We start from the raw sequence: 23,631 nt of genomic DNA, 5'->3' as shown, positions 1-23,631 counted from the left end.
TGAGAAGCCCTTAGAAGTAATCTTGTTGACCTAAGCATATTACAAAATTGAAATTAATGAGCTAATTATTATTCTTTGCAGTGAGATATAGAAGTAGAGTTCAGAGAATATTTACATTTGCCTCTACAAAAGGACATTTTAAAAAAAGAAGTCTCTTGGGAGAAAAATGAAGTAGAGCAAAGGACTTATTCAAGTTTAAATTTGCTGTAACTCTGCCTCTTGATTTCACAAACTAATGAGAAGGAGCAAGAAGTTCCCAATATGTCCAACCATATAACTATGAAAGTTCCTTGACATATTTAAGTAAGTAACTACAAAAACTCCTAAGATACTCAACCTGTGAGCACAAAGCTACTGTTTAATCTTCCACTGATGTAAACTTTAACCACGAAGTAAGTGATGACCACAAAGCTTGTAAACCATGTTTATTAAAGATTGATTTTTTTTCAGTCAATCTAGAGGAATGACTTCAGAGATAAATGGAATTTGTTTGTTTAAACTGGCAAGCTCACACAGCTCATTGGACTTACTATGATAATTTAGTTAACACCATATTCATGTCTCCACCAAAACCCTCATAAGCCATGTACATATACCAAATTACATACATGTATTTACCCAAAACTACAAATATAGTCTATGTGAGTTTCATATTGATAGTATAGAATATTATTATATTCTATATCATATTATTATAGAATATTATAATATAATATTCTGTTATAATATAATAGAATATTATATTCTATATTATAATATATATTAAACATCATACATATACTATATATAGTTTTTTGTAGTCACAAAGCTTAACTATTATTATTTTTATGTCCTTCTTGAGAAAAGGCTATCTTTAACAGGATAATTTTAAGCCAAAAAAAGCCTTAAATCTTTCAGTCAATATTCATATATTATCCTCACAAGAACAATTTGTATTAGGTATTCATTTCTATTTTAAAGTAGATAAAACATAGGTATAAACATTTAAGTAATTTGTCTGACATAATAGAGGTATGGTAAGAAGCTGCAATAAATAAAAGACACCAAATTATCTCCAATTCTGTAAAGCAGCCTTCATGACTATTCTTCATCCTGTTCACATGTTATGATCTTCAGCCCATATTAAATAGATAACATCATCTCCTACTTCACTGGGGGCTTGAAGGGAGAAAACAGTGAGCTAAACTTTTACAAGACATTAAACGTAAAGCCAAAACGTAAAGGCCTACGTTTTTCTGATTCTCCTATTATTTTGGTTCTATGAGAGAATGTTAAAGAAAACATAATTTTTCCCCAACTCTCAGTCCAGGACTGAGAAATCTCAAACACTAAGCATATGAGTTTGTGAGCAAAGGTTTGCACATAAATGTATATATTCACATTTATGGGAATATACGGTCTGTACTTAAGCCATAAACTAAATTTAAAATTTATAGTTTAAAAATGATGGTATTTCAAAATTCTAGTAGACGCACACTTCTGTTTATTTTTCTATTTATATTTATGTGTCTTCTGGTTCTTTTAATATTTTATCAAGACACTTGAAAGCAGGGATACTTAACCAAAAGCTGGTTTAGGAATGGATTATGAATGGCTTATGAATGGATTACAGGAGCATTTGAACTGCTGAATTTTTATGTAAAAGGTTGTATGTAAAGGATATTCACTATGTATTTTTTTGAGAAGTGCCATAGCTTTTATCAGACTCACAAAGGATGCATGAACTAAAAAAATTAAAAAGCAATTAAGGTCTTTATAGCCTCTATACATAGAAAGTTCTATTTTTTTCTACTTTTTATTTCCAGCTGGACAAATAATGTCTTGTAAAAGTTTAGCTCACTGTTTTCTCCCTTCAAGCCCCCAGTGAAGTAGGAGATGATGTTATCTATTAATATGGGCTGAAGATCACAACATGTGAACAGGATGAAGAATAGTCATGAAGGTGCTTTACAGAATTAGAGATAATTTGGTGTCTTTTATTTATTGCAGCTAAAAGGTTTTCAAATTAAGCATAATCTTGCTTCAGCTACATTTGTTTCTTCTGGATTTTCTAATGCTCTTCCACATCACTCTTTTCTTGGTTCACCCTTTACATTTCAGATAAATATTCCACAGTGAGACCTTCTTGATCCCAAACCTGAATTAAATACTATTATCCTCTCTCATGCACTTATTTTTATTTAGAAAATTTATCATAATCTTGACTATTTACATATGCTTGTCTAATATCTGATTTTTTAAGAAGATGAAGACCATAAAAGGCAAACTCTCTTTAGTTTTTTATTTGTAGTGTCTGATCCATTCTGTGGCATATGATAGTCAAATGCTCAATCAAGCCTTTGCAAGTGACCCAATATAAAAGGATTTATTATGAGGTGACTCTCAAATGTAGTTGAACACAGAGCAGCCATGAATATCTCCTAAAGCAATGTTCCACAGGCCGAAATTAAGGTATAATCTCTAGAAAAGTGTTTTTTAAAAGTTGTGCTTTATAATATCACATGTATCATGGAAATATGTCTGATCATTATGTATCAATAACAGAAATGTGTGCTTTACTATTTCCTTTAGGTTTTGCTAAAACATACTACCAAATATACTGAAATTAATTTCACTTACAAGCTAAATAAATTGGTCTATATACACTAAAGTCATAAGTGAACATTTTCATTTAGTAGACAATTATAGAAAAAAATTCCCTTTTCCTGAAGATATTTCTCTTCTCTGAAAATAATAATTTTAGAATTGGTCTTATTTTTCATTTTCTTTGACTTCTAGGGGTCCCAGAATAACATACAAATCAATTATTTATCTTCTTAGCCAACACCCTTAATCTAAGCAAGTGACCTCTTTTGCTTTGATTACATTACTTTCAATATACTCTCATAATCTCACCAATAAAGAGCTATTTGACAGATGAATGTGATCAAGACACCCTTTGCTTATAATTCTTCAATAGCATACTACTGCTTTTAATATAGATATCCAAACTCAGGATATTTACTACGGGCTGCAAGACCTTGAATGAAGAGGTTTCTGTGTAGTTCCTCCTTGTCTTGTAGCACCATAATTTTCTTTTTTATTTGTTTTATTTTATTTATTTATTTTTGAGATGGAGTTTCACTCTGTCGCCCAGGCTGGAGTGCAGTGGTGAGATCTCAGCTCACTGCAACCTCCACCTCCCAAGTTCAAGCGATTCTCCAGCCTCAGCCTCCAAGTAGCTAGGATTATAGGTGCCCACCACCACGTCCAGCTAATTTTTGTATTTAAAGCAGAGACGAGGTTTCACCATGTCTCTGGTGGTCTCCTGACCTCAGGTGATCTGCCCGCCTCGAACTCCCAAAGTATTAGGATTACAGGAGTGAGCCACCGTGCCCAGCCTCTAATGTTCTTCTTAGATATGGTTACCCTGGCCTTTCTGTTCCTTCCCACAATAGGAGCTTTGCATAAGCTCTTTACTCCAATAGAATAGGCTTCCTTGATATTCTCTTTCTGAATACAGATAATGTAAATATTATTTTTATAAATATTAACATTTTTCTGACTGAGTGTACATCTTCCCCATTGACAGTAAGTTTCACAAGGATAGCAAACATGCTTTCAGTTTTTGTCTTGTTGTTGTTTTGTTTTCTCATCATACTCCAGCAACTAGTGCCTTTTCTGTACTGTTTTTAATTAAAATTTGAATGAGTGAACTAAAACATCAGGCCTTAAATCTGCATACATATTTGGCTCTAGTCAATTATATATATACTTCTTTATTTTCATTAATTTGGTTGCACATTTTATTATTAGAAAATGTCTCTAAATCATTGTGGAAGAGAGTAGACAAAAACAAAGTAATTAGTACAATCTTGGAAGTCATGTATTATTAAAGGCTGGTTCAGATTGTTTTACTCAATTGTAACATGTTTTGATTGAAATGGTGTAAAAAGGAAAAAAATATTTAGAACCAAACCTTTATTGCATGTTGGCTATGGAAAAGTACAAATAATAACTAAGACATAATCAACTATGCCATAATCTTGATGAGTTTTCAGATTTGATTATAGTATATATAGATATAAAATAAAGCAATGTATATTTTAATAAAATCAATGAAACTTCAATATATTTTACAATAGATTTTAAATACTATGTTGATTTTTTAATGGAAGTACAGAATATCAAAAAAGACTAATGCAACATAAATTTGCCATGAGTTTATATGCACCTTAAAAGAAATGTTTGCAGATTCTGCTTATATGACGATGGATTGCTTTTGTGACATAAATATTGAAAATGTGTGTTTTTTTCTGCAGTACAATCTTCACATTCAGATTTAATTGTAATCTTAACCAATTTTTGCTCATAGAAGGATTAATCATATGACTTTTTGTTTATACACAATCACCTGTAGAAAGCAGTTATTCTATTCATTTCTTCACTCATTTAACAACACTGACTTTTACACTACTCTATGTGAGGCCCTGTGTGAGTTCTGGGAGACACTAATATACACTTAAGTTCTGCCATCAATGAACTTACAGTCTTTTGAGAAAGACAAGGCAATAGTTTCAGCACGACTTGACAAATCCCAACAAAAAAGAGCAAGAGAAACATAGAAAGAGGGATGTAAATTAGGTTAGAAGAAATAGCAAGGAGTAGATATAGGGAGGAAGGGTGTCCCAGACACAGAAATATTCATGTGCTATATAAAATGCATAACATATTTAAGAAAGAGCAAGAAGGCTGGATGCGGTGGCTCACGCCTGTAATCCCAGCACTTTGGGAGGCCAAGGTGGGTGGATCACCTGAGGTCAGGAGTTCAAGACCAGCCTGGCCAACATGATGAAACTCCGTCTCTCCTAAAAATACAAAAAAATACCCTGGTGTGGTGGCGGTTGCCTGTAATCCCAGCTACTCAGGAGGCTGAGGAGGGAGAATCGCTTGAACCTGGAAGGTGGAAGTTGCAGTGAGCCGAGATTATGCCATTGCACTCCAGACTGGGCGACAGAGCAAGACCGTCTCAAAAAAAAAAAAAAAAAAAAAAAAGAGCAAGAAATTTTGTGTAGTTGGGATCGAGGGCATTTTGAGGTAAGTAACACAGATTTTAGGTTAAAGAGGTAGCCAAGATTTTTAAATTGTAAAATATTTAAATGGTAAAAATCATAATCTAAATTTGTGTTACTCTTTATTACAAAATAAATTTGGTTTTAAGATCAATAAACTACATATTTAATACAAAGTAGTATATACAATATGCATATAATTACCTTTTGCTATTTCAAGCTTTGCTCTGTGTGCATATAAATATATCATACACATATATAATTTTTAAAATACATAAAATCTTAATGTGTACAACACGCATACGACAACGTTTTGAATATTTAAACAAAAGCAAATGACTTGCTAAATTGCAAATATGTACATATGGAAAATGGATATATTTGCTTATGCAACTGCTTTTTAAAATTCCATTACTTCTGCCAAATCAAGCAACACTCACACGGGTGATATGAGTACACAGAAATAGTGAACAACATAAATGTTAGCATTCATAGATCAGCCTTTTATGGGAATGCAATTTTTCATGTACAATTCACTCGACATATTAAAACAATCTTTTTATGTCTCTTGTTATGGTTTGAACAGACAAGCAGAACAATTTCAAGGGAACCTAAAAGTAGACTATCAATATTAGTCATTGCTCATGTTATGTTTACAGGAAGATTGCTAATTTACATTCAATTTATATCAAGAATCAAGAGTGGAAGTGCAATGAAGTGCAAACTTTCTTTTTAATTCTCTTTTCTTTAGTGTACAAACTCATGTATTAGTAGCTTTGGGGACTATTAGCACTACCTCCAGAATATAAAACTGTCATATTTTAAATGTGCCTCATTCAGAAGTTTTTTGTCTTCTTATATTAAAAGGAGCACGCTTGCTAACGGTATCAACTTCTGCATTGAATGTTTTGTAAGCCATCTCAAACTGCATAAAATTTGTTAGAAATCAATCTCAATTTATTTATCTAATATATTTACATGATATCCAAAAGAAGACAGAATAGATAATGGAAATCTAATATAAATCTGTAAGCTATTTTAACAACTTCAAATGTATGGTGTCCCTTAAGAGTGCTAAATCAAACACGACTTCTTCCAGAATTTTTGAGATGTAAAATAAAGAGATGATTAAAAAAGCTCTTTGTGAATGCACATTTTAATCTGTTCTCTGGCTCTGGAGATTTTCCAGAGGTAGGTAAACTAAAGTTGTGTTTCTAAATAATGTTTCTGTAATATACATTTTTACATCTATAAGTTAAAATGTTTCAGAGAGATAATGTGATCTGTTTGAAGCCATCCTGTATTTTGGAGACAACATTTTTTTTGTTTTTTTTTTTGAGACAGAGTTTCGCTCTTGTCACCCAGGCTAGAGTGCAACGGCATGATCTTGGCTCACTGCAACCTCTGCCTCCCGAATTCAACGATTCTTCTGCCTCAGTCTCCCAAGTAGCTGGGATTACAAGCATGCACCACCACACCTGGCTAATTGTTTGTATTTTTAGTAGAGATGGGGTTTCATCATGTGGGCCAGACTGGTCTCGAACTTCTGGCCTCAAGCGATTCACTCGCCTCAGCCTCCCAAAGTGCTTGGATTACAGGTGTGAGCCACTGCACCTGGCCAAAGGGACAATATTTCTTTAGGTAAAAGAGAAAGTTTACAACAAACCATGTAACCACACAAACCACAAGCACACATATTTCCCTTCTGAGCTGCCTTAGCAAAGGGCATCTGGGAATATCAAACAGAATGATTCATAAGTAAATTATAATGTCTAGAATATTCAAATTTTCAATATCGTGAGAATTAACAAGTGTGTGTTTTACCAGCAGAGTCAAAATTATAAGAAATTATCGAGTTTGGTCTCAGTATAGTTCTATGTGCTATAAGGATCCTCCAGAATGTAAAAAATAATACCTTTTCTCAAGAATCTTATTTAACAATTGAGAAAATGGGCTGGATCTGAATAAAACACATAAACTATGATTCTTAGACTTTTATCACCTCAGAGATATGTTAGGAAAATACAGTATTTTTTAAGAATCCCTTTAAAAACTTTCGTTAAAGCAGTAACACAAGCATTCTAGATGGTTCCAGATAGAAGTAGGAAAAAAAAAAAAAATACAAGAAAGAAAGCTCTATATAACCAATCCCTGATTTAAAATTGTGAAACAATCTCAAATAGGTCCAGTCTCATTTCATCACCAAACATCTACAAGTTTATGCTCTGGGTTTACCATCTTTTGATATCTCCTCCCTAATACCTGTGAAAGGGATATGGAAATTGGTTGATGATTCAGATGTTACTGTAGAATTAATACTGACAGTGATCAGTCAAATTTACATTGGGGTGGTAATTAGTTATTAATGATTTAAAATTTTTACAGTGTCACCTTTACTGTCTTTTAACCATGTGTGTCCAAAACAGTATTTATACGTGAAGCTTTTTTTTTTTTTTTTTTGAGACAGAGTCTCACTCTCTCGCCCAGGCTGGAGGGCAGTGGCGCGATTTCGACTCACTGCAACCTCCACCTCCCAGGCTCAAGCGATCCTCTTACTTCAGCCTCCCAATTAGCTGAGATTACAGGCACTGGTCACCATGCCCGGCTAATTTTTGTATTTTTAGTAGAGATGGGGTTTCATCATGTTGGCCAGGCTGGTCTCAAACTCCTGACCTCAGGTGATTCATCCGCTCAGCCTCCCAAAGCGCTGGGATTACAAGTGTGAGCCACTATGCCTGGCCCCACTAGTAACATTTTAAGGGCTCAATAGTCACATATGGCTATTGGCTACTATATTGGTCATGATAGATACAGAACATTTCTATTGCGGAAAGTTCTATTGGACAGCACCATCTGAGCAATATAACTTTTTATTGTCACTAAGAGGAACTTACCTAGTTATTTACTCTGGCATGCTAGTATGATTTTACCTGTAATATAATACAGCATATTTGGACTGCAACACATAATTGAATCCTTCCCAGATAGGACAGAATATACGTATTTGTTCTGTTCAAAAAGATTCATCCCACTTTAGTGGAAGAGAAAATTAAGCCTCAACACCTATAATAACTTTTTAAATATCACTAGACTGGTGCTTATCTATCAAAGAATACTGGCAATGCCATTAAAATAGTTGTTCTCTGCATTGTATATAAATATACCAAATAATATTGGTTAATATGGGATTTGGAATCAGATATAACTGTATTTGAATCTTAGTGTATAGTACCAGCTGCGGATATGCCTAGGAGCAAGTTGCTAAGTTTCTTTGATACATAGTTTCTCGGCCAGGCGCGGTGGCTCACGCCTGTAATCCCAGCACTTTGGGAGGCAGAGGCGGGCGGATCATGAGGTCAGGAGATCGAGACCATCCTGGCTAACACGGTGAAACCCATCTCTACTAAAAATACAAAAAATTAGCCAGGCGTGGTGGTGGGCGCCTGTAGTCCCAGCTTCTCAGGAGGCTGAGGCAGGAGAATGGCGTGAACCTGGGAGGCAGCAGCGCTTGCAGTGAACCAAGATTGCGCCACTGCACTCCAGCCTGGGTGACAGAGTAAGACTCCGTCTCAAAAAAAAAAAGAAAGAAATACCGTTTCTCATGGTGCAAACCAATTCTGCTTGAACAGGTCTGCTGTCATTGGATGTGGTATAAAAATTGTGAGGAGCTTAGCATAACCATAACCTAGGACAGATCCAAGCCCTTCTCTTAAGTAGCATGGCACTATACACATATAACTTGAGTGCTTTTCAAAGGTGTATGGAGGCTGTATCCTCTTTACTGCTCCTTCCCTGTGTTATATGTAAAAAATGTTTGTTTAGAAACAGAATGCTTGTTCCCTGGTGCTGCAAAGAACTAGCACTCGGATATAAATTTAATTCTCTCAGCAAGGCCATTTTTACTTTTGCAGAAAGGGTACACTCGCCAACAGTTTCACCATGAGAGTACACTGAACAAAGGAGACAGAGTCATTTATAACCTGACGCGTTCACTCTACTGCTGTGTCCGGTTTCCACTGGCTGGAACAGGACCTCACATTCTGTATTTGTCCCAATTGGCTAGCAACTTAGAACTTTTCAAAAGAGACAAAGACAGAGGAGAACAAAGGAAGGAGAAAGTAACTTGTGGAATGCTGAGAAAGGTAAAAACACCTTCAAATAAGGAAGAGGAACAGGCCATGACCTAATGCGGGCTTAGACCAGTATAAGCATGCCAGGGCCAATATTTAGGCTACATTGTGGGAGCTAAGAACATAAAGTACATTGATTTCTTTATTACGGCTAGCAGATATTTAAGAATGTTAGCACAGGTCGTTGAATAAGTTTTGCTTCTAGGAGAAGTTACTATTTATTCCTAATTAGATGGGTAGGAAAGTTTCTTTGAAGAAGAACCTCTAATTTTTACACCTGCAAGAGCTCAGGTTGTAAATGGCTGTATTTCTTTTTCAAAGGTCACAGCTCTTGTTGGGCGGCCTCTCCTCAGCTGCTCCATTTCCAGGATCTAGTAATTGCTCCCTCCTCGCATTTTACCTTTTTTAGGCCTAGTGGTGAGTTATGTCTTTCTATTGTCTCCAGAGCGAGGAGCCATCCGCATCATGGTATTCATTAGTTTCCCTTAACCCTACCCACAACTTTGAATATTGCTTCTTATTATCTCTCATAATTGACCCATTTCAGCATGCTGTGTGTTTCTTTTCTTGCTGATCCCTGAGAGATAAGCATCCAGAGATGATGATGTCTGCTATTAATTAAGGATTTGTCACTCCATATGAGTTCATAAACGTCCAAAATATGACTTAAAATTAACAAATTTTGTATGAACTTGTGGTTGCTCCATATCTATGTAGAAACATATCTCTAGAATCATTTTCATTTCGTGTCGAAATTAAGATATTTAGTATATAGTGGCATTAACTCTTCATCTTGCCCATTAATGGTAAAATAGATTTTTTTAAATTATTTCCTCAAATAGAACTTCCTTTCATAAAGACAATGTGTACTGTAAGGATTCTTTACTGTTTTTTACGGCCAAGAAAAATCGACATAGTTTACACACCTATTGATTGGTCAGAAGATGTCAACTAGAGAACAAAAAAACCCAAATGGATTAATGGACAAGAGTGTTAATTGCAATGATACATAAAAAAGCCACAATTACATATAGCTCTAATGTAATAGCTTTAACATGCAACATAAGAATATAAAGAATGAACTGTCTATAGGTAATATTTAAAAAATATATAGAAACCATTAAGACGTTGTTGACTCAAGGACACTGGAAGAGATGCTGGCCAAATCCAAACAGATGCTGGTTTTAAATGACTGGACTATTCTTACAAAGGGCACACCAACTCAGTATCAGTTCTACAGCAAAACCATATGACAGAATATTATGGAGCAATGTAAATAATGATTAAATTTTACAATGCAAAGTTAGACACCAAAAAATATCTAACTTTATTAAGGAAAAAATAAACTGTTTAGAGAAAGGATGTTTTAGCTGTGGGTGGCTTTCCCTCTGTTTTAAAATCTCTTTAAATATCATGTATTTCTTTTTTAAAGATGGAAACGATGAAGCTGGGTATGGTGGCTCACGCCTGTAATCCCAGCACTTTGGGAGGCAGAGGAGGGTGGATCACCTGAGGTCGGGAGTTCAAGACCAGCCTGACCAAAATGGCGAAACCCCAGCTGTACTACTAATAAAAAATTAGTCGGGGATGGTGGCGCATGCCTGTAATCCCAGCTACTCGGGAAGCAGAGGCAGGAGAATCGCTTGAACCCAGGAGGCAGAGATTGCAGTGAGCCAAGATTGCGCAATTGCCTTCTAGCCTGGGCAACAAGAGCGAAACTCCTTCTCAAAAACCAAAACCAAAAAAAAAAAACCAAAAAATGAAAACCATGAGTAATAAATGAAAATCAATAACTCAGAGTTTCTTAATGGAATTATATGTGTATCAAGTACAAAATTTAACTAAATTATAATTGCAAAACTCCTAAATTTGGATAGAATATCTCAGAAGTCTACCCATACTTTTTCATGTTAACATCACCTCTTCTAAAATCTCATCAGCTCCTAGGAAATGCCTAGATTTTAAAAAGCAACTATAACCTATGGATAGGATGGCCCCTGTGTGGCCACTAGGAAGCTGCTGGAAGAGAAAGAAAGATATAGTATATTCTGTAGCCATGTGACCATGTGGGACCAGAAGAGCAGTTAGTGAGGATAATTTTGCACAGCATTTAAAATTCTTACATTAAAGGTACTTTGTTGGCAATTGCAGGGTTTATTTGTTAGTTCATTTGGTTTTACATATAAATAAAAATGCATTCCTAAGCATATTAAAGAGGCAATTGTATTGTTAATGTCCTAATAAAGCTAGGAAAATACAGTTTTTGGATCAGATCTAAATTTAAGTCTAGATTCTGCCACCTAGGAACTGTAAAATATTGTGTAAATTACTTAAAAATCTTTCTGAATCCTATTATCTATATTGATAAATGAGCATAAGAAAAACTACTTCAGGCCAGGTGCGGTGGCTCATGCCTATAATCTCAGCACTTTGAGAGGCTGAGGCTGGCAGATCACGTGAGGTCAGGAGTTCGAGACCAGCCTGGCCAACTTGTAGTGAAACCCTGTCTCTACTAAAAAATACAAAAATTAGCTGGGCGTAGTGGTGCATGCCTGTAGTCCCAGCTACTTGGAAAGCTGAGGCAGGAGAATCGCTTGAACCTGGGAGATGGAGGTTGCAGTGAGCAGAGACTGCGCCACTGCACTCCAGCCTGGGCAACAGAGCAAGACTCCAACTCTCAAAAAAAAAAAAAGAAAAGAAAAGAAAAAAAGAAAAACTACTTCAAATGGCTATTGGGAAGAACTAATGTGATAGTGTTTGTTGAATGTGTAGTGCCTGATAGTGCATAATTAATAAATATTATTCCTTTTCTAAATTGAGGAAGTAAATAATATGGTAAATGATATTTTTTCTCTTTTGTATTATATTCACAGCTAGATGTTTTTCCCTCTATATCAGTAAGCTTGTTTATTTTTAAAATGGCTCAAGGCAATTGAAGATATTTCAGATAACAGAAGTTAACATTTCCATCCTCTTGGTATTCAAATTCTTTCTCCTTTGATTGAACTTTCAAAGAAGGTTTTCAATGTTTATTCCAAACGATTTCAAGTTGACATTATAAGTTCAAATTAAAGTTTGAATTCAAATCCAAACTTCCTAAACTTTTCTAAGACAGTAAAATAACCATTGTTCTCTAGGTTCACGGACTTCATAGACTAAGTGTCACGTTTTATTTATTTCAGGTTTGTTGTTTGCCACAATAGACATTCTTCTCTTTGAAATAAAATAATATTCTTCTATTTATTCCTTGAGATAACTCTAAAATTTGTTCACTAAAAGAATCATCTTTTAAATACAATTTTGGAAAAATTGGTTTTTCAATAGTGTATTATTTTTTTTCTACATAAGAAACTCCCAAGAGGAGATATTACCCCAGAAGCCTGTTATTTTATTTTAAAGTATTCTACTTTAAGAACTCAGGTGTTACAGTTCACCGAGCATAATGTATTGGATTTCTGGGAATTAAAGGCAATGTTATTTGACAAAGTTCTAATTAACTGGTTGTACAGTTAAATTTTTTTCTTCAAATTTTCTCATCAAATAACCTCTCAAAGATTTTCTCATCAAATAGCTTCTTAGAAATGGAGGTTTTATTTTAAAAAAGACAGTGTTACATTTAATGCTAGGATTAAAATCTTCCTAAAGTGGGAGAATAAATAATAATAATGTATTTCTGTGAATGCCTTATTGATTCAACTACAATTTGTCCATGTGTTACCATGTGTTACCATACTTGGTATATTATTTCATATCCAGAGTCCATTCAGTCTTATAAGAGCTTATTAAATACATACTAACATATATGAAATTATAAATGAATCAGTGGGCAGTCTACATTTTATATTATATATATATGTACATATATATCTATATATAAATGCTCAAGCATTTAGTTGTTAAGTGAACCCTTTTCATTGGCAAGAAAAACTTACTTGATGTTTAATTGGTTCAAGTTGCATCTCAAGCACATACTTAAACCTGTAAACGGCAAGTGGTATGGAAGCATATAAATAAAGTATGATTCATTTTCTGTGACAAGGGATAGTCTCATTTCTTTACTGAAGACTACTGTGAAATCGTGAGGATGGAGATCTGAACAAAATCAGAGTTCTATTGGAATGGATACAGGAATGAGCCTATCTGGTAGGTGATTAAGGTATCTGTTACAACCTGATACACAAGAAATCCAGTAATATTAATTGGTAAGACATTCTTCTAGCATCATGATATTAAATACATCCAGAATTCCTATAAAATCTGTACATTAGGTTACTTTCTTTCAAAAACTAACTTTTAGTTCTAGAGTATTTTGATGTGTTTCCGTAACTGACCCATTAGAAAAGCTTCCTTACTTATGCCTTGCATTTTTTGAGCCACAAATTTTAAAAAATATAAACTCAGAAATGTATGGAATCACTAAAAAAATTATAGAAAATGGGATCTCACAGTTATGTCTTTGTAACTCATGCACATTAAAAGCAATCCCAAATAAAAATAATGATAAATCTAGCATAATAAATCATTATTTCTTTAAATATATTTTTCCAAGAACAGAATGATAATTCAAATTTAAGTGATCCAAACTGATAATTAAGTCCTCAGGGGAACAATAAAAGTGAGAGTAATTTAAAAGTAGAATATCATAGTTTTTAGGAAAAGGAAAATTGATAGCGCTCATTAGAAATTATATAATTTACTGAATCATAATTACGCTATTGATTTACATAACAGACTCCTTTCACGGGTAAACTTTCTCCTAGAGTTTTGTAATATTTTACAAATTCTAAATGAGTTAGCCTACTTAAATAAATGTTTTTTTAAATTTTTTAGCACAGAAAAATATATTAATAACATTTTAAAATAATAATGTAGTGTGTTTCTTTAGAATAGAGAAACTATCATGTAGAAACATTTAATCATTCTTAATTCAAACACAGAGACCCTAGTAAAAAAAGTGAATTTATAAAATTGGGTAAAATTCACAAACTGAATCATTAGTTCACAAACTGAATTATTAGTTCACAAAGTGAAATTTCAGTAATAACCTAGAATAGTGTTTATTCTCAAAGACAATGTGAAAACTCTTGTTAGGCATTAGAATCTACTTTTCAAACTCAAAAGTGAATCTCCTTGTAATTATCAGAGCTAATATATGTAAACAAAGTAACTGATTTAGTTAAAGTGATTAAACTTTTTTCCTGTTCTCCCCCAGTTAAAATGAACAGTGGCTAAAAATTATTATCTTAAAAGTTTATCCATAGTTCCAATTGCAACATTTAAAAATGTCTATTCCTACATAGACCATTGGAATAGAATAGAGAAACCAGAAGTGAAGCCAAATACTTAAAATCAACTTATCTTCAACAAAACATACAAAAACATAAATTGGGCAAAGCATAGCCTATTCAATAAATGGTGCTGGGAAAATGGGACAACCACATGTAGAAGAATGAAACTGGATTCCTATCTCCCACCATATACAAAAATTAGCTCAAGGAGGATTAAAGACTTAAGTCTAAGACCTGAAACCATAAAACTCCTCAAAGAAAAACCAGGAAAAACTCTTCTGGACATTGGCCTAGGTAAAGAATTTATGACCAAGACCTCAAAAGCAAATGCAACAAAAATAAAAATAAACAAATGGTATCTAATTAAACTAAAAAGCTTCTGCACAGCAAAACAAATAACCATCAAATTAAACAGAAAACTGACAGAATGGGAAAAAATATTTGCAAACTGCATCTGACAACTGACCAATATCCAGAACCTACAAGGAACTCAAGCAAATCAGCCAGAAGAAAACAAATAATCTCTTTAAAAAGTTGGCAAATGACAAGAATATACATTTCTCAGAAGAAGATATACAAATGATCAACAAACATATGAAAAAATACTCAACATCACTAATCATCAGGGAAATGCAAATAAAACCACAGTGAGATATCTCCTTATCTTAGCCAGAATGGCCATTATTAAAAAGTCAAAAAACAATAAATGTTGGCATGGACATGATAAAAAGAGAACACTTACACACTGCTGGTGGAAATGTAAATTAGTACCTCTCTGGAAAACAGTATGGAGATTTCTCAAAATACTAAAAGTAGGTCTACTATTCAATCCAGGAATCCTAATACTGTATATCTACCAAAATGAAAATAAGTCACTATATGAAAAAGGCACCTGCATACATGTGTGCATTGCAGCACAATTCACAGTTGCAAAGATATAGAATCAACCTTTGAGTGGATAAAGAAAATGTGATACATACACACACACACACCATAGAATACTACTCAGCCATATAAACAACGAAATAATGTCTTCTGCAGCACTTGGATGGAACTGGAGGTCATTATTCTAAGTGAAGTAACTCAGAAATGGAAAATCAAATACTGTGTGTTCTCACTTATAATGGGAACTAATTTATGAGTATGCAATGGCATGCAGAGTGATATAAGAGACTTCAGAGACTCAGAAGTGGAGGGGGTGGGAATGAGGGATAAAAAACTACATATTGGGTACAAGGTACACTACTCAGGTGACAGCGCAATAAAATCCCGTACTTCACCATTACACAATTCACACATGTAAGCAAAAACCACTTGAAACCTAAAGCTATTGAAGTAAAACAAAATAAAAAATAAAATGTATATTCCAATAAGAGGAAGTTTGTAGTCTTATATTGATATTGCTCAGCAAATTGCATAGTAAGGGCATATTGAATATTCCATAAAATATTTTTCACTAATTTAATTACTAGTAATCATCTAAAGCCAAAACATAAACATTCACAGGATCTCCTTGTGATCTATTTCCTCATTTTTTTTTTATTCCTCATTATTTTCCTCATAATATTTTGAATAAATCCACTGTCTTCAATAAACTTCCTTTACAACATCAGGCTTGATTTTACCTATTTTCCCCTATTCACTTCCAACAGAGATTTTAGTTGGTTATCAGATTCTGTTGTGGCTGACAGGCATTAGAAATGTACAATTATCAAATTACTTGAGGCCATGAAATTGAGGACCAAACACAGATTTCCAAAAAGCTTCCTGTTTTCAGTATGGTTATGTCTTCAGCCCGCATCCTGTCATGCTAGGGCAGTTTTCAATTTACAGAAGCAAGTGGCTATAAGGTTTTGTGGTAGTCAGGTAGATGTCACAGCACAAACAGGATTAACTCAATATGCATCACAGAAACAGCTTTCGAAAAGAGTTTAAGGCTGGGTGCAGTGACTCTGCGCCTGTAATCCCAGCACTTTAGGAGGCCAAGGTGGGCGGATCACCTGAGGTCAGGAGTTCAAGACCAGCCTGGCCAACATGGTGAAACCCCATCTCTACTACAAATACAAAAATTAGCTGGCTGTGGTTGAAGATGCCTGTAATCCCAGCTACTCAGGAGGCTGACGCAAGAGAATCGCTTGAACTCGGGAGGCGGAGGTTGCAGCGGGCTGAGATGGCATCATTGCACTTCAGCCTGGGCAACAAGAGCGAAACTCTGTCCCCCCGCCAAGAAAACAAAAAAGCACAAAGTTTATGTATCATAAATGCCAAGAGGGTAGGAATAAAATACCATTTGCTGTCAAGATATATTTCTAAACGTTTATTAGGAAGGCAGTAGCAGATATGAAAAGAAATAGGATGGGGCACTAGAAACAATACATTTAAATCAGCATTTTTAAATTTAGAAATTCATAATCTCAAATCCACAGAACTAATACTTAAGTATAATTTCCATGGTGATGATTATTTAAAACCCCATATTGGCTATGAATTTATAGATGGTGATTCCATATGCAAAAAGCAAACTTGCATTCATGATAGAAATGAGAACAAAGCAACAGAATGTGTAATATGCTGAAGGAGTCATTAACTTTAGTGGAGGACAGTCAAGTTCCTAAAGATTCATTCACTTATTCATTCATTCAGCAAAAATAGAATCATTTAGTTCAGGTTATAATTCCAGATTCTTTATAAATTAATAATGACTTCAAATGCACGTGAATTTCATAGTACTGTATATTTTTTTATCTGGGAATATTTTTCCTTAAATGATACTATTCTCCAAATTTAATAAAGTACCATTTTTACTGATAGATGGTTTTTTAAAAATTGGTTTATAATTAAAGAAAATATGAATAAAAAGGACAAGCTGATTTATTAAGAGGCAAAATTATGTTAGATATTGTATCAACAACATATTGCTTTGCTAACAATAAAACTAATGTTTCTTTGTAGTAGAGTAATTTATAATCCTTGGGTATATACCCAGTAGTGGGATGGCTGGGTCATATGGTACATCTAGTTCTAGATCCTTGAGGAATCGCCATACTGTTTTCCATAATGGTTGAACTAGTTTACAATCCCACCAACAGTGTAAAAGTGTTCTATTTCTCCACATCCTCTCCAACACCTGTTGTTTCCTGACTTCTTAATGATTGCCATTCTAACTGGTGTGAGATGGTATCTCATTGTGGTTTTGATTTGCATTTCTCTGATGGCGAGTGATGATGAGCATTTTTTCATGTGTCTGTTGGCTGTATGGATGTCTTCTTTTGAGAAATGTCTGTTCATATCCTTTCCCCACTTTTTGATGGGGTTGTTTGTTTTTTTCTTGTATATTTGTTTGAGTTCTTTGTAGATTCTGGATATTAGCCCTTTGTCAGATGAGTAGGTTGCAAAAATTTTCTCCCATTCTGTAGGTTGCCTGTTCACTCTGATGGTAGTTTCTTTAGCTGTGCAAAAGCTCTTTAGTTTAATGAGATCCCATTTGTCAATTTTGGCTTTTGCTGCCATTGCGTTTGGTGTTTTAGACATGAAGTCCTTGCCCATGCCTATGTCCTGAAGACACATGCACATGTATGTTTATTGCGGCACTGTTCACAATAGCAAAGACTTGGAATCAACCCAAATGTCCATCTGTGACAGACTGGATTAAGAAAATGTGGCATATATACACCGTGGAATACTATGCAGCCATAAAAAAGGATGAGTGTGCGTCCTTTGTAGGGACATGGATGCAGCTGGAAACCATCATTCTTAGCAAACTATCACAAGAAGAGAAAACCAAACACCGCATGTTCTCACTCATAGGTGGGAACTGAACAATGAGATCACTTGGACTGGGGAAGGGGAACATCACATACTGGGGCCTATCATGGGGAGGGGGGAGGAGGGAGGGATTGCATTGGGGAGTTATACATGATATAAACGTTATGCACATGTACCCTAGAACTTAAAGTATAATAAAACAAATAAAAAAATTAAAAAAAAAACTAATGTTTTCATTAACTAAAATAAATAATTAGAATGACTACCATTTTTGAAGTACTTAGAAAATACCGATAACGAATTTTAGTACATTTAATCCCTATTTTAATTTTATTAGCTTTTTTTTTCAGTTCTACTTTACAGACAAGCAAACACGCTGAGCTAAGCTAATACAAAATAACACATTTTCTGCTGCTTTTGTTTGATTTTTGTTTTTTTGAGATGGAGTATCCCTCTGTCACCTAGGCTGGAGTGTAGTGGCATGATGTCGGCTCACTGCAACCTCTGCCTTTCGGATCCAAGGGATTATTTTGCCTCAGCACCCCTGAGTAGCTGGGATTACAGGCATGCGCCACCAGGCTGGCTAATTTTTGTATTTTTAGACGGGTTTCACCATGTTGGCCAGGGTGGTCTCGAACTCCTGATCTCAGGTGATCCACTCACCTCGGCCTCCCAAAGTGCTGAGATTACAGGTGTGATTCACCACGCCGGGCCCAGAATAACACATTTAAGAAGTGACTTGGGCTGGCTGTGGTGGCTCACACCTGTATTCCCAGTGCTTTCTTTGTGAGGCCCAGGCGGTTGGATTACCTAAGGTCAGGAGTTTGAGACCAGCCTGATCAACATGGTGAAACCCCGTCTCTACTAAAAATACAAAAAATTATCCAGGTGTGGTGGAGGGCGCCTGTAATTCCCAACTACTCAGGAGGCTGAGGCAGGAGAATCGCTTGACCCTGGGAGGCAGAGGTTGCAGTGAGCCGAGATCGCGCCATTGCACTCCAGCCTGGGCAACAAGAGTGAAACTCCATTTCGGGAAAAAAAAAAAAAAGAAAGAAAGAAAAAAGAGAGAGAGAGAGAAGTGATTTAAACCTAAGTCTGTTCAATTTTAAAGCTTGTAAGCTTAAATAAAAATTATATTTAGCATTATAGTATCAATTTTATAGGCCAGTTAAAATTTTAATGAAGTAGATATATATGCAATTTGTACTATCAGCTATAGATGGCTTGTTTGACCACATTTTAATGTGTTCCATATTTTCATTTAGTATAGTTCACCCTGGAATATTAATTCCCTAGATCGACCACTTTTTAATATATATTTGTGCTATTGTTTTGAAAATTAGAGATAACTGTTTAGCTTTAATATAAGTTTAGACTGGTTAACTAGTAGTGTCCATTCAAGTACCTGCTGGTTTCTGTTTGAAATCAAGGCCAATAATAATGGTCTTAAAGAGGATTATTGGAAAAGTTAAGATGTGAACCTTCTTGCTCAACAAAAAATGCAAACAAAATTGTCTTATTCTAGAACAGTTTCAAAACACTATCTTAGTCTATTAGTGTATTTTTTCAGTCCAGTTTGTTTCTTCTATTTCTTAAATCATGGTTGCCTTTCTGGATGAACTTCATCATAATCTGGAAATTCACATTGACATTTCTCCCAGAAAGCCAAATAAAGCAGACATTTAGAAAGCTTAAGTACAGCATCTAAAGCGTCCTTGACCATTATAACTGAAGAATAGCCTTGTGGTGCTAAAAAAAAACATTATTCTAGTTACATGGTTCAGTCTCTTGAGATTTAGAGGTAGCCAATTATGGCCCACTGGCCCGAAAAGTGACTGATCACTGTCTGAAAACAACGATAAAGTGGGGAGGTGAAAAAGATTTATGGGTTTTTTTTTCCCCTTAGAGGTAGATGTTGTTTGAAATAATGAGATTTAAAAAGCTAATGCAGAGCTTTGATCTCTTCTTTGATGTTTCTTGCCTGTTGTCTATATAAAATATAGTCAGTTAAAATAAAAAGTCAGAGAATAGTTTCTACTCACTAATGATTAATAAAACCTACTTGGCAAATGCAGTCTTGCACACTGACAAATGAAAACACAATAGGATGCCCAACAATGGTTAAAAAAAAAAAAAAAAAAGTTTTTTTTGTTTGTTTACATTGCCACAGTACACTGCTGTCTGTTCCCTGACCCTGCAAGCTCTCACCAGGTGACTTTGCACCTACTTTTCTCTTTTTTAGAATGCCCTCTCTCACATGTTACCACTAGTGAAACAATCACGTCTGCTTCAAGGCCAAATCAAAAATTGCCTTTTCAGTCCTTTGGACTGAGAGAGTTATGCTCAATTTCACATCATATGGTACAAGCCTCTGCTATTTTTCTGTACCATGATATTATACGTACTTGCCTGTGTCTCTTCTAGATACAGGGTCCTTAACTATTTTTGTGCTATGGATCCCTTTGGCATCTGGTGAAGCATATGGAACACTTCCCAGAATGTTTTTAAATGTGCAAAATGAAAATTAAAAGCATATAAAAAACAAAGGAAATTAATTATATTACAATTGTAAAATACTGAATACTCTTATATGCTACTAATACTTTAGTTGCAAGTATAATAAATATAAATTAAAAGTAGTGATTAGTATACTAACCACTAGTATATATTTACATATGATTTTTCAAGATATCCAAAACAACTAGGATTTGATATAAAAATATTGGTAATAAATTCACAGATATTGCTAATACCGTTTTGCGTGCCTTATCTTCATAAAGGGAAAGAAATGCAAATTTTCAGTTACAGGTTAGTGAAAATAAAGATGCAATTTTTTTCCTATCATGGTTCATGGACTCCAGATTAAGGACACCGTATTTTGACTGTATGGCTTCAAGGGCAGAGTTTTTATTTGTTCATCTTTTTGTCTTTAGTACAGAACAGAACCATGGGCACAATCCAGGCCTATTGAATGGTGGCTGGATTGTGTATAGAAGGTTCACATGTCAATTTTATCACTGCCCTTATCACATCACAAGAGAGAAACTTGATGTTCATTAAAATGATACATTTAAAAAACATTTTAATTAAAATATTTATTATAATTAAAATCTGATAAAGTTGTCAATGAGCATGATACATGGTACTATGTATATTCTTTTGCTTATATACAGATGCTTGAAAATTAAAATTAAAAAGCTACCGCAACTAAGCACTCAACAATTGTCATATTTTTCTCCACTTTTCCCTAAGTCAATAGGCAACCATGAAGTTGACAATGTTGCTGATAACATTGTCATACTCAACATCATTTCCCACAAAGCTTAAACCTCTAACTACAGAATCTCAGAGATCCCTACAACACATCCTTGAAGAATGAGAGAGGTGTCAATAATTTCAGCCGCTCAAATGGAAGGCTCTGACATCAAGGAATATTAAGTGGCACATTGAAGGGAATTCTATGTTAAGTAATGAAGGTGAGGAAAACAATTTCTCAATCCATGGTTATTTCTTTGTTATACTAAGAACCGTGCCCAATACTTATGGAACAAAATGAGCCTAACAGCCTGAAGCCTGATGTCATATAAACCAAAAATCTGTGATTGAATTTTTCAGCTTTCAGTGTTTTATTTTTAGCATATTTGGTATTGCCATATATGACTTATTATTCCGTTCAATTTAATCAAATTAGAGAATAAACAAAATGATAAACATAATTTCTCTTAATGTGTATGTGTGTACTTTTCTGTTTTGAGATGAAGTTTTGTTCTTGTTGCCCAGGCTCGAGTGTGATGGCATGGTGTTGGCTCACTGCAACCTCTGCCTCCGGGGTTCAAGGCATTCTCCTGACTCAGCCTCTTGAGTAGCTGGGATTACAGGTGCCTGCCACCATGCCTGGCTGATTTTTTTTGTATTTTTAGTAGAGACGGGGTTTCACCATGTTGGCCAGGCTGGTCTCGAACTCCTGACCTCAAGTGATCCACCTGCCTCGGCCTCCCAAAGTGCTGGGATTACAGGTGTGAGCCAGGATGCCCGGTTAATGTGTTATAATACATATATCATATATGACATGCATATAATAAAATACACAGTAGTCTGCCTCTTATCCATGGTTTTGGTTACCCATGATCAACTACAGTCCAAAAATAGATGAGTACAGTACAATAAGATATTTTGAGAGATAGAGACCACATTCACATAACTTTTATTACAGTATATTGTTATAACTGTTCTAATATTAGTTATTGTTTTTAATCTCTTATGGTGCCTAATGTACATATTAAACTTTGTTATATATGTATGTATATAAGAAATATAATATATACATAAGGTTTGGTATTATCCACAGTTTCAGGCATCCACGAGGGGTCTTGGAACACGTATCCCCACAGATAAGGGGAGATTAATTATTTCCACCATTACAGAATTAAAATGAGTCTGTGTTAATCTTCCTATTCAAAAATTATTTCTAAATTCAGAGAATTTCAAAGAGAATCTATAATGCTATGCAGCTTATTGACGTTAAAGACATTAATAGCGGCCGGGCGCGGTGGCTCAACCCTGTAATCCCAGCACTTTGGGAGGCCGAGATGGGTGGATCACGAGGTCAGGAGATCGAGACCATCCTGGCTAACATGGTGAAACCCCGTCTCTACTAAAAACTACAAAAAACTAGCCGGGCTAGGTGGCGGGCGCCTGTAGTCCCAGCTACTCGGGAGGCTGAGGCAGGAGAATGGTGTGAACCCGGGAGGCGGAGCTTGCAGTGAGCTGAGATCCAGCCACAGCACTCCAGCCTGGGTGACAGAGCGAGACTCTGTCTCAAAAAAAAAAAAAAAAAAAGACATTAATAGCTAATTGCTTGAAGAAGAAAATAGACTTGTTCAGTAATAATAACAAATTTGCAGCATAATTGGAAGGGTACCATACTATCCCCCTTTGAACTATAAAATAATATTTTGGTAAAATATGGTAAAGGATCCTTAGAGTGTAACTTGATCATAGTCCTCCTGAGTTATAATTATCTACATTATTATCCTAAAATTGTGGCTCTTCCTCATAAGATATTAATATATTCACTATAAGAAATTAGCTAATTGCATAGCTCCAATAAAATATTAACTTATTCAACAGTTAAAGTAAGAATATCGGCCAGGCCTGGTGGCTCGTGCCTGTAATCCCAGCACTTTGGGAGGCTGAAGCAGGAGAATCGCTTGAACCTGGGAGGCAGAGGTTGCAGTGAGCCAAGACTGCACCATTGCACCCCAGCTTGGGCGACAGTGAGACTCCATCTCAAAAATAAATAAATGAAAATAAATAAATAAATAAAATAAAGTAAAAAAATTAATTGCACACAAAAAAGAAATATGCTGGACACTGTCCATTGTATTAGCAATTTCA

The 23,631-nt window shown here is 34.9% G+C and overlaps 1 protein-coding gene across 1 annotated transcript in view; it reads right to left on the bottom strand.

The window, feature by feature from the left end:
* The window catches only part of DMD (dystrophin), a 2,224,438-nt gene that overhangs the window by 2,093,862 nt on the left and 106,945 nt on the right, over positions 1–23,631 (bottom strand).

The sequence above is a fragment of the Trachypithecus francoisi genome, unplaced genomic scaffold (assembly GCF_009764315.1).
Source record: "Trachypithecus francoisi isolate TF-2019V2 unplaced genomic scaffold, Tfra_2.0 Lachesis_group6, whole genome shotgun sequence".
In the NCBI taxonomy this organism is placed as follows: Eukaryota; Metazoa; Chordata; class Mammalia; order Primates; family Cercopithecidae; genus Trachypithecus; species Trachypithecus francoisi.
This window is presented reverse-complemented; position numbering and strand designations above follow the sequence as displayed.